Source organism: Rattus norvegicus, chromosome 9, assembly GCF_021556685.1.
Source record: "Rattus norvegicus strain SHRSP/BbbUtx chromosome 9, alternate assembly SHRSP_T2T, whole genome shotgun sequence".
NCBI lineage: Eukaryota > Metazoa > Chordata > Mammalia > Rodentia > Muridae > Rattus > Rattus norvegicus.
Window position 1 is genome coordinate 112,389,659 of NC_141542.1, and position 12,065 is coordinate 112,401,723.

A 12,065-nucleotide genomic window follows, 5' to 3' on the forward strand; every position below is an offset into this window, starting at 1 on the left:
TGCCCCCAAGTTTATTTTGATTGGGAAATAAAGATACCAGGAGCCAGTAGGTGGGAAGAATAGACATAGGTGTGGTTGAGGTTTCATGGGCTTGGAGAGAGAGGACCACAGGGGGAGAGATAAGCTGCCACAGAAGAAAGAGAACATGCAGAAAAGAGAAGGACATCCACATGGGCTAAGGGCATGAAAGCATGGTCCAGAGGGATGTCCAATTGCATTAAGAGAAGCCCAGATAAGAAGTGATAACTTGGGATTGTAGATAGGAAAGTAGATTCTAACAACATGGGGGTAAGCAACTGGTCACCTACTGTGCTGCCTAAGGCATATTAAAATACAAAGGCTGTGTATGCCCTTAGCCTGGGAACATAAATATTCTAAGATGGGCAAGGAGCCCTCGGACATAATTTTAATAATTCTTACTACAGAAACGAATGTTATTTTTAAATTATTTAATATATACATATCAATCCCCTTAGCATACAGTGGTTTGAGAAAACTGACTCCTAGTAGCTGCTCATGTATGTGCTATGTCAGGAACACACGCTGTCTCCAAAATAAAACTAAGGAAAAAGTGCTAACCCACAAGACATGGTCAGAAACATTTCACAAAAGTATTCTTTATTAATGAAATAAAAATTTGCATAGATATTTTTCTGATAATTTTCTCTTATGAAATTACAGTGCTGCCACAATCTTAGGAAATCTCCAAAGGATAGGCTGCTGTCCTTCGAACCTGGACCCTCACAGGTTCTCCAGTCCTACAGATTTAAACCAAAAACAGTCAGTCAATTTTCACATAAAATGAGATTTTCACATTGCATATTCAATTTAAAGAGTGTGAGTCCAATGAGTATTTTCTGCCCCATACTTTCTTCTACCTGCCATGTGTATGAATGGAGTCATCCTTCTATGCAAAGTTGTGTTAAGGTTATCACTTCTCCCAGAGAAGGAACAGTAGAGGAACCTGGCCTATTTGTTTTCTTGTTGTAGAAAAAAATATTTTTTATCTAGTATGTGGAAGCTGTAACAAAATATGTACCAAATATGAAAACTTAAAATTTCTTTAGAAGCACAACTTAATTTGAGACAAATCCCATACATTAATTAATATGCTTCCATATTTAAGTGCAACTTTTCCTCCATAAGAAATAGTTGGGCTTAATTTTAAACTAAATGATAAAGAAAAAACCAGGCAATTTATTCAGATTATCAGGCACTTTTAATAAAATTTGAGTGAATGTAAAATGTAGAGATGTGTGACAACATCAAATTTCATGTTTTCTAAAACAAATCTCAGTAGAAATTTAACTATTAAAAGGCTAAAATAATTTATCTTGGAAATTTAATGTAATTTTAGTTTAAGTTGAAATATCTAATTTAATGTGTTAGATTATTGAGAAACAATTACCAAGTTGCCAGATAAAATTAACATAAATAGAAATTAGGAGGATGAGGTGTATGCTAGCATTTCATTTTTGCATGTGTGAAATTCTCAGTTATAAAGTAGAACATTTTAAATGTACTTGAAGAAAGGGAGTTAATCCTATATGGCCTATATCCCGGTAACTAATGGGGAAACCCTGTAGAGTTAAACTGTGCACACTTTCACATTTCCATTTCACACTCCTCTATTCCCTTCCTATTAAAAGTATTACCAGTGCTCTCTGTCCCTTCAGATCCAATCCCCAAGTCTCACCTCCAGCACTGAGATAGAACCCCTGTTGCAGCCTTCTGTGTCCCTTCCTCCATCTTCTGTGGACCACACAAGCCTTCCCTTCCTAATATCCCCTCTCTACTTTCTGCTTTACTGCATCTCCCAATTCCTTCGAACCCACAGTCCATCCCCAGGGGGAAAAAAAAATTCCTCTGCTCTTCCTCGAAAGGAAAAATTTCAACTTCACATGAACAACAACAACCAAAAAAAAAAACCAAGCTAATTAGAAAAGAAAAAAGGAAAGCTAAAACAAGCCTGAACAATAAGTAAAAGATCTGCTTGCTGGAGATCTCACGATTCCCAGTTTCAAGTTGTACCTCAGAACTATAGTAATGAAAATCACATGACACTGGCAGAAAACAGATACATTGATCAATGGAATCTAACTAAAGACCCAGATTTAAATTGCCACACCTATGGGCACCTGACTTTTTTAAATAAAGGAACCAGAAATAAACACTGGAAAAAAATCCACAGTATCTTTAACAAATGGTACTGATCTAACTGGATGCGTGCATGTAGAAGAATGCAAATAAAGCCATATTTATCACCCTGCACAAAACTCAGGTCTACGTGGACCAAAAACCTCAACATTCAACCAAACATACTGAGTCTTGACAGAAGAGGAAGTGAAAGAAAAGCCTTTAGCACATTGTCACAGAAGAAGACTTTCTAAACAGAACACCAGTAGCACTGGCACTAAAATCAACAATTAATAAATGGGAACTCATGCAACTGGAAGGCTTCTGGAAGGCGACGTATACCTTAACTTGGACGAAGCAGCTATCTACAGAATGGGAAAGGTTTTTACCAACTCCATGCCAGATGGAGAACTAATATCAAACATATATAAAGAACTAAAGAATCTAGGTATCGAAAAAAGCAAAATAATCTAATTCAAAAATGGGGTACAGATCTAAACAAAGATTTCTCAATAGAGGAAACTCAAATGTCTGAGAAACGTATAAAGGAAATGTTCAGCATCATTGGCTCCCAGGAAAATGCAAATCAATTTTGTTGTTGTTTTGATATTCTGTCTTATACACATCAGAACGTCTAAGTCCAATAACAAATGACAGCACATGGTGTGGAAGAAGGGTACCACTCTTTCATTGATGGTGGGAGTGCTAACTTATGCAGCCACTATAGCAACCTGCATGGGGTCACTCAGAAGGGTGGGAATCCATTCACCTCTAACATTCTTGGATATATAGTTGAAGGACAATCCATCCTACTACAAGAACATTTCCTCAACAGTACTGATTGCTGCATTGTTCATAACAGGTAGCTAGGAATTGTAAATAACTCTAAATGACCCCAAACTCAAGGATGGATAAAGAAAATGTGGTGCATTTACACAGTAAAGTATTGCTTATGGTTGAAAAATTGTACCATTAAATTTGCAGGCAAATGGACTGAAGGAGATTAAAATAATCTTGAGTGAGGTAATCCAGACCCAGGAAGGTAAAAATGGTATATAGGCACATATATGTGGTTAGTAGTCATTAAATAAATGATGCCCAGCCTACAGTCCATACACACAGACACAGAAGGGAAGGGCGTGGGGGGCAGGGATCTGCCTGGGAGGGGAAAACAATAGATTGTAAGAGTGCACTGGGGCTGGACATAGAAGGGAATGAGATAGTCATGTGGGGGGTAGGAGTGGAGATGGGGCTAAAGGAGATCTTGATGGACATTTGATGGATGGTATGAAATCTAGTGCAGTAGAAACGCCCTAGAACGTATAAGGGTGATCTAAGTGAGGTCTCCTAATAATGGGGGAGAGAGTCCAAAAAACCCATCTCTTGTCTCAAGGGCAGCTTTCAGTAGTGGGACTATGTTGCATTCATTTTAGTTGTTGACTAAACAGGTAAATGGAAATCCTCAAACAAGTCAGGCTGTTGTTAAGATAATAAGTTAGCCACATTGCCAAGGACAACACCTGCACCACCTTTTGAACATGGGTAAGTCCAGCTGGTGCCTACATGGAGCCTTAACCCCTACGTTTTAGTCTTGTTGGTGTCGGAAGATATTCTGGTCTACAATCTGTCTTGCCTCTCAGATATGCTAAGGCAATGATGGCACCAAACTTGTGGAGACAGCCGACCCAGATTTGATTTGATTAAGGCTCACTCCATGAGCCAGAACTCATACCTGACGCTGCTTGGGTGACCAAGAACCAGATACTAGATAGCCTAGAGACCTAGGATAAAACCAAACACTACTTTTCTTTTTTTAAAAAAAAAGGCAGTAAAATGATTTCTAATGATATTCTGCTCTACTCAAACATCAGTGCCTTGTTCAGTCATCACCAGAGAAGCTTCCTCCTGCAACAGATGGGAATAGACGCAGGGACCCACAGCCAGACATTATGCAGAGAGGAATTCTTGGAACATGTACCTTTAGATGGGATGTCTCAATCAAATCTTGTTCCTCGGAGCTCAGGAAACCTGGCAGAAAAGGAGGAAAGAGTATAAGAGCCAGAGAGAATGGAAGATACCAGAACGAGGCTCTCTGAGTCAATCGGGGCAGGCTCATATGAACTCATAGACAGCATAACAGCAATCAGAAAGCCTGCACGCAGTTCTCTCATAAATTGCAGCTTTCAGTTTTGGGTTTTAACAGAACTCCTGAGTATCTGAAGGAATGGATCTCTGATTCTTGTGCCTGCTCTTTTCCCTCTGTTGGGTTGTCTTGTCCAGGTCCAATGTAACAATTTTTCTTTTTTATCTCATTGTATTTTATTTTGTTGTGTTTGGTTATCTTCCAGAAGCTTACTTTCTAATGAGAGACAGAAAGGGGGTACACCAGGAGAGGAGGGGAGGTGGGGAGGAAGTCGAGGAATAGAAAGAATACAGACTGTAATCAGAATATAATGTATGAGAAATGAATTAATTTTTGATGAAAGGAAAAATACCTGCAATATTTTTAAAGATTTATTTATGTATTTTATGTATATGAGTGCTCTATTTGCATGAAAACTTGCATGCCAGAAGACAGCATCAGATTACATTACAGATAGTTGTGTGACGCACCATGCTGTTGCTGGAAATTGAACTCAGGACTTCTGCAAGAGCAGCCAGTTCTCTTAATTACCCCCCCCATTTGTTGCTATAGATTTGTGTGTGTGTGTGTGTGTGTGTGTGTGTATGTGTGTGTGTATGTGTGTATGTGTGTGTGTGTGTGTGTATGTGTGTATGTGTGTGTGTGTATGCACGTGCCTATTTTTGAGTTAAGTTTAGCATGTTTGTTTTGTTTTGTTTTGTTTTTTTTCTTTGTTTTTTGGAAACAGAGTTGGTAGCTCTGGTTGTCCTAAAACTTTGTAGACCAGGCTGGCCTTGAATTCACAGATTTATTTTCTCTGCCTCCCAAATGCTGAGGTTAAAAACATGCACCATAACCCAAAGATTTTTTTAAAGAAAAAAGTTAGATATTCAAATATCTTAAGCAATCTTAAAACAAGTCATGGTTTTATGCTCAGATTAATTGAAGCATTACATGAAACATACTTTTAAACTACATCATTATTATTATCTTAAAAGTTACTCCATTGACAAAGGGAAAAACAAAGTTCTTACCAAAGAAGAAATCAGTTAAGAATTACGTTTTTCTTGTTTTGCTTTCTTTTGTTTTCTTTACGCCCTCACTTCCAACTCTTAAAACATTATACTTTAAAAGTGCCAAGAGGGAGAGCAAGGTTGAGATTAATTTGCAAGAAATACCTGTATTAAAGAAAATCATAATGTAACTATGTTTTTAATAAAAGTTTTGAAAAGAATGCCAAGCACCTCAAGAAAGTATATAGTTTACTTCTGAAAGTATTAATTTCTAAATTACAAAATAAAGTTAATATTATAGTGATTTAAAATTAATTTTTCAATGCTTACTAAACTTTTCATATTAATCAGATAGCCTCCAAAGAGTAGTGTTTTATGCATTCATTTACTGTATTAATGTAAAGACACATAAATGCATTTTCCAAATTTATCATCAAAAGAAACTGAAACATTCTTAAAGATTTAAGCAGGTTTAGTGTTTGAAATATTGATCATTTCCCATACATAAACATTAATTTATAGAAAATTGCTTTCATAGGTTTTTGAAAATTAAAATTGTTATGTAATAATTAAACTTCACAAGTAATAAATCCTGTTAAGAGTCAAAATGATGTAGCAAAAAAAAAAAAAATACCAGTTAGTCAATATAGCTACAACACAAGTAAGTTAATGATTATTTTCCATTTATTCATTATTTCATATAAGTCAAGGGATACTCTCTCAAAGATAAAGTTACCTGTAATATTACAATGAAAATTATAGGTAGTGAATAACTAATATTCTTTTGGAAACACAGAGCTTGAAAAACAAATGAGAAATCATGGAAAATACATCGAGTGGTGCTTCCAAGAAGAATGTATTGGTAATAAGAAACTTATGTGACAAGAATAGAAAAAGTTCAGACCATACATTAATATCGCCTATGTCTAAATAAATAAATAAATAATTGGCATCCAAAGATAGGTAAGAGCAACAGGGCAGTGGCACGGAGTCCTCTTTGAATACATTTTCCAGAGCCGGTGAGACCAAGAGGTGGGAAACCACGCTTTCACTCAGAAGGATCTGTGACAGAACAGAGCATTCTGTTGCAGTCTTACAAAGACTGACCTGGCAGAAGGATTACCCAGAACGAAGAGTGCAAAGAAATACCAAGAGACGTGGTTAACATCGAGGGGGCAGAATTTAAAACAACCAATCAGCAATGATATGCTGTGGGCAGCACTGGCTGTTTTTATTCAGAATTTCAGTAGAACCAAAGGAATGGGAAGGCAAAGACACGGGGAGTTTATAGCCTGGTCAAGAAAGAGCACAACCACATCTTTGGAAGAACAAAACCTAAGTGTGACCCGTAAGGACTTGCCGATGAGATTACTGTGACTAAACAGGAGTGTTCAATGGCGCATCTAAACGATGAGCCAAGGCCCTCAGGGGCTGAGCGCCATCACTCAGCATGGGCTTGCTGCTCAGGGAAACTGTTTCCTCCCTGATTCCTTCCTTTCTTTTTTCCTCCTTTTAGTTTTTTTTTAACTTTTAACTATCTATGTCTCTCTATCTACATCCCAAATGCTGCTACCCCCCACCATAGTTTCTCCCCCATAGAGTCTCTCCCCTTATCCCTCTCCCCTTCTCTGAGAGACTGAAGTGCCCCCTCCACTCCTATTCCCCGGCGGCGCTTCAAGTCTCTGCTCGATTGGATACATCCTCTCCCACTGAGTCCAGAAAAGGCAGCCTTGGAGACTCAGCTGCACATCTGCTACATCTGTTATGGGGCCCTCGGTCTAGCCTATGTATGTTCTTCGGTTGGTGGCTCAGTCCATGAGAGTTCTGGAGGGCGGGGGTGGGTAGATAATTTGACTCTATTTGTCTTCCTGAGACATTCCCATCCCCTTTTTTCCATCCTCCTGCCAACTCTTCCATGAGTCCCTAATCTCTATCCAATGTTTGGCTGTGGGTATCTGCACGTTTCAATCTGCTGCTGGGTAGAGTCTCTCAGCGGACAGTCATGCTAGGCTCCTGTCTGTAAGAATTAACAGAGAATCATTAGTAATGTCAGGGATTAGGGTTTGCCCATGGGATGGGTCTCAAGTTGGGCCAGTTATTGGTTGGCCTTTCCTTCAGTCTCTGTTTTATCTTTGTTTTTACATTTCTTTTAGACAGGAAAATTTGGGGTTGAAAGTTTTGAGGGTGGGTTGAGGGTTCTATACCTCCGCTGGGGACCTGGATGGCTACAGGAAGTGTCCTCTACAGGTCGAATGTCCCCACTGATAGGCATCTCAGCTAAGGTCACTCTCACTGAGTCCCAGGAGCATCCCCCATGACAGGTCTTTGGGACTTCCTAGATATTTCCCGCCAATCCTGGCAGCTGAAGATTTGCAGTCTTTCTCCTAGTGTTCTGGACCTCTCTCCTATCTTTCACCACACCTGATCCTGACTCCCCGTTCCCCCCACCCATCCAGTTCCCTCCTTCCCTCTGTCTCCTATGATGATACTGTTTACACTTCTAAGTGTGATTCAAGCATCGTTTCTTGGGTCTTCTTTCCTGTTTTACTTCTATGGGGTATATCAAGGGTGTTCTAAACTCCATGGGTAAAATCCACTTTGTCAGTGGTTCCATGTCCGTTTGGGTCTGTGTTATCTCACTCAGGATGATATTTTCTAGTTCCATCCATTTGCCTTCAAAATTGTTTTTTTTTTTTTAAATAGCCAAATAGGATTTCACTGTGCAAATGAACTGCATTTTCTACATTCATTTTTCTGTTGAGGGACATCTGGTTGGTTTCCAGTTTCTGGCTGTTATGATAAAGCTGCTATGAGCATAATGGACCATGTGTCTTTGTGGTATGATGTAGCATGTTTTGTATATATGCCCAGGAGCAGTATAGCTGGGTCCGCAGGTAAAACTAGTTCCAAATTTTCCCTTTCTTCACATAATTGTCCGGATTGGCTGCCACTTGACTTTTGATCTTACCCATTTTGGCTGTTGTAATGTGAAATTTCAGAGCCATTTTGATTTGCATTTCCCTGCTGATTAAGGATGCTGAACATTTCTTTGGGTGCTTCTCAGCCACTCTAGATTCCTCTGTTGAGAATCCTCTGTTTATCTCCATACCCTGTTTTTAAATTGGGTTATTTGACTTGGTGGAGTCTAGCTTCTTGAGTTCTTTGTGTATTTTAGACATTAGCTCTCTGTCAGATGTAGGGCTAGTGAAGCTCTTTTCCCAGTTGGTAGGCTACTGCTTTGCACTGCGATCAGTGTCCTTTGCCTTATAGAAGCTTTTCAGTTAAATTGGGCATCATTTGCCAGTTGTCGATCTTAGAGCCTAAAACCCTTTGTTTTCTGGTCAGGAGATTGTATCCTGCAACAATGTATTCAAGGCAGTTACCAACTTTCTCTTCTGTTAGATTTAGTGTGTCCAGTTTCGTGTTGAGGTCCTTGATCCACTTGGACTTGAGTGGTCATGGCTCAGACCTGAGTTTTATTGCTCTCGTGGGCAGCAGATCTTACTAAGTGGTCCTAATTGTCCAGAGAAGCAAATTGCAAGTGTTGTGGGGTCCTGAAAATTTCTAAAAAATTCTCCAAGCGAGTCAGGAAGAACAGCCCAAAGTCAGCTGGAAGGCTGGACAACACTAGTCAAGTTTTGGACTTGAACTTTGTAGGGATTCTGCAGGTCCTTGACACTATAAGGATGTGATTTTTATATTTTACATTAGGAGAAGAGCGTAGATCATGGAAACCAAGGATGAGTTGTGGAAGATTGGAAATTCATGCTTGCAAAGTTTGACTTCATTGTATGAATACCACGATGATAAGTCTTGTAATAGGTAGGACCCAGCAGGAGACTCACAGAGAATACTAGAAATATAGATTGTACAAATAATTGACCTGGGGGTTGGGGATTTAGCTCAGTGGTAGAGCGCTTGCCTAGCAAGCGCAAGGCCCTGGGTTCGGTCCCCAGCTCCGAAAAAAAGAAAAGAAAAAAAAATTGACCTGGATTACTTCTATGTTAACAGAGCCTAATTTCTGGATTTTCTAGCTTCTCGTGTCACAATGTGATAGCCCTCTAACAAGCAGGTCTCAGATTATGTCAAAGACTGTGATCTGATACAGCAAAAAGTCTCTTGTAGAATTGGAATCCTATGTGAAATTTTCAACTCCAAAACTGTGGACTAAATAAGCTTCTTTTCATTATAATACGCCAGGACGCAACCACCATTATTATTTGTATCATTATAAAATATCAAGATTGATTTAAAGCAATCAAAACAAAAAAATAATACACACGGTGTCTATCTAGCTTATCCATATTATGAGAGAAATGTTTCTTCATTTTTCAAGGCAGAATAGTATTGCTGATATGGAATGTCAGCTTGTCATTATCCATCATCATTTTTTTAGATTGCTTCCCACGTTCTGTAATAGTTCTAAGCTTACTAATGCTCTTTCTGTTCACTTTGAAGCTCTTATTGTTTCTTATACTTTTTTCTACTGAATTTTGCTTCTATTTATATATTGCTTTCTGATTGCATTCTCTTTTTGTATCTATAGTAGTTTTCTTTTATCCAGTACTAATATGGGAATATATTCCAAGTTTCTCTAATGGGTATGAAGTTGTGCTTAGCACCAAGTGGCTCACATTCAAACAATCAACACAGACAACCTCACTTTCTGGCTTAATGTCCAGTTCTTCTATCCATTAAATTAAAACTCAGATTGTATTCATGTATTTTTTAACCCACAAATATTTTGTTCAAATTTAAGCACTCATCTGTGCTAGGTCCATTCTTGAATTTTTATATAAAATATCAATATTAATATAACTCTGTTTTCCTATTTTGTAATTTCTCAGGAAGATAATGTTCTCAGTGTTAATCATAGTGACTTGATCCAATAATTTTTTCCCGATAAAATACTCTTGTTCATTCTCATTTCATTAAAAAGAACTCTCAGTGATTCCTCTCCACAATATCTGGGTATTTCTTCTCTCATAACTTTGAGGCTGTTATTATGTAAATCAAAGGCTACCTGAACACAAGCCCTGGGATAGCACAGCACGTGACATTTGAGCCAGGATGGCCGTTGACTGGTTAGCGGGTAGATAAGGTTATTGGATAAAGAGAAGACCTGCATCTTGGGATGGATAAAAGATGATGGCGTATCTTCTTCAGCTCTTTAAAATGGACTGAAAATTTAAATTTATGGCTTGTGCTTTTTCCGCAGTCTCCTTTTAACACCTTCAAGCCAGAGTTGGTGATGGGGAACCACCACCATGGTTAAGGCCCTACTATTCCCCACTGGCAGTTTCCTCGGCTTCTTTAAAAGGACCAATTTCAAAAAAAAAAATAAATAAATAAAAGGACCAATTTCCATTGGGTCAGGCAGGTTTGGGTTCATCCAAATGTGCTTTGTTTTCCTAGTATCACCTTATCCCTATGTTAGAGGTATAAGCTTCGTTTTGTTTTAAGAAGAAGTCATGAAGGTTCTTTAGATTTAATTAAAAAGTCCTTTCAGAATTTCACACATTCTATTTGGTATACTCATCCTCCACTCGTCCCTCTAGGTCTTCCCAGACACACCCTACTTTACCACTTTACCGTGACCTTCTACACTTTTCCCCCAATCCCTGCTTTTAAAAGAAACTTATCATAGTGGTTTGAGTGACAAGTTTTCCCTGAGCCTCAGGCGTTTGGACACTGGTCCCCAGCTGATGGCCTTGTTAGGAGGAGGTGGCTCTCCTGAAGGAAACATGCCATTGGGGTAGGACTGGGGAATTCATGAGGTTACCCCAATTCTAGTTTACACTCCCTCCCCCCCCCTCTGTGCCATTTTCTCCTGTGCCTCCCACCTGCGGACTGTCATCACTCAGAAACCACACTCGAGGCAGACTCTTCTATAAGCTGCTTTCGTTTCTGCATTTTATCCCAGCAACAGGAAAGTATCTAATACAGAACTTGGTACCAGAGAGTGAGATCGCTGTGAAGAATCTGTGGGCTGGAAGAGCAGTCGATTTGTGTGCGCAGAGCATCATGGGTTATTCAAGAAGCACCGAGAGAAATGTGGGCTGTAGAGGCACAGTTCAACAAGTTTCCTGGGGAAAGTAAGACCACTTACAGGCCATCCTTGTGATATTTTGCTAGAGAGTTTGCCTATCTTCTCCCTGTGTTCTACGAGCTTCACGGATAATTATGGGATGATTTCAATGGTGGAAGTCATTTCAAGACAGCATGTCATTAAACTCGGGGCTTTGTTATTTTCTATTTCTCTTATGTGATTCTTCAGAGAAAAAAGGAGAAGGCAGAAAGAAATAGAAATGTAGAGTTTGGATGGAAAAACGAGTACTAGTTATAGTTAAGGCAAATGCTGGAAGAGCGGTATTATTGTAAAGGAGATATTTTCCTAGAAAAGATAGACTTCTTCACTGGGCTAAAGTAAAAGATACCATAAGCGCACCCAGACAACTTTCCAATTTGTGAAAGAGAGGCTGAATGTTTTCTGCTCTGAGGAAGCTTTCAGAAAGTACTGCAACTACAATTCCAGGGTGTGAGAGACAATGCTAAGTTCTAACAAGGCACTATGGGATTGTGGTAGATGGAAAAGTAAAGGGAGTATGTTTAAATTCCTCCTTCAAAAGTTCAGTATGATACTGAGGCCAGCAAACACAGCAGGAGAGTTCCGTCAAGAGGAAGGCTCTGAATGTTTAAGAAGCCTTGAGAGTCCTTATAATGAAAGTGTGAAAGTGCATCCTGGGTAGCAGTAGAAAGACAACAAGATGATACAGATGCCAGAGCGGTGGAAT

General features: G+C 39.1%; 1 long non-coding RNA gene across 1 annotated transcript in view; it reads right to left on the reverse strand.

The window, feature by feature from the left end:
- Window positions 1-599: 599 nt before the first annotated feature.
- The window catches only part of Slco6b1 (solute carrier organic anion transporter family member 6B1), an 80,699-nt gene continuing 69,233 nt past the window's right edge, over window positions 600-12,065 (reverse strand). The window contains 3 exon segments of the long non-coding RNA NR_185094.1: window positions 600-758; window positions 4,115-4,164; window positions 5,293-5,436. This is a non-coding gene — a long non-coding RNA (solute carrier organic anion transporter family member 6B1).